Below are 261 nucleotides of genomic sequence, written 5' to 3'. Positions count from 1 at the left end.
TTGAATTCATATACATGGGCTAAACCATTGGTGTTGCTTTAGTTTCATATGGTAAATTCTTTAAATAACACAGTAAAACATTATAAAGGCAAATCATTTTTGTTTCAAAATTCATTTATAGAATGAGATGAGAAATGTATGTTTTGTTCTTAATACCATTGCTACATAAAGAAAGAAGTCTCCTGAACCACCAGTATAAATCCTACAAAGGGGCAGTGGAGGCTAGGGGAGGTTTCTGTTCTGGAGAGAAGCGTTTTTTTC

This window comes from Sebastes umbrosus, chromosome 2 (genome assembly GCF_015220745.1).
Source record: "Sebastes umbrosus isolate fSebUmb1 chromosome 2, fSebUmb1.pri, whole genome shotgun sequence".
Classification (NCBI taxonomy): Eukaryota; Metazoa; Chordata; class Actinopteri; order Perciformes; family Sebastidae; genus Sebastes; species Sebastes umbrosus.
This window is presented reverse-complemented; position numbering follows the sequence as displayed.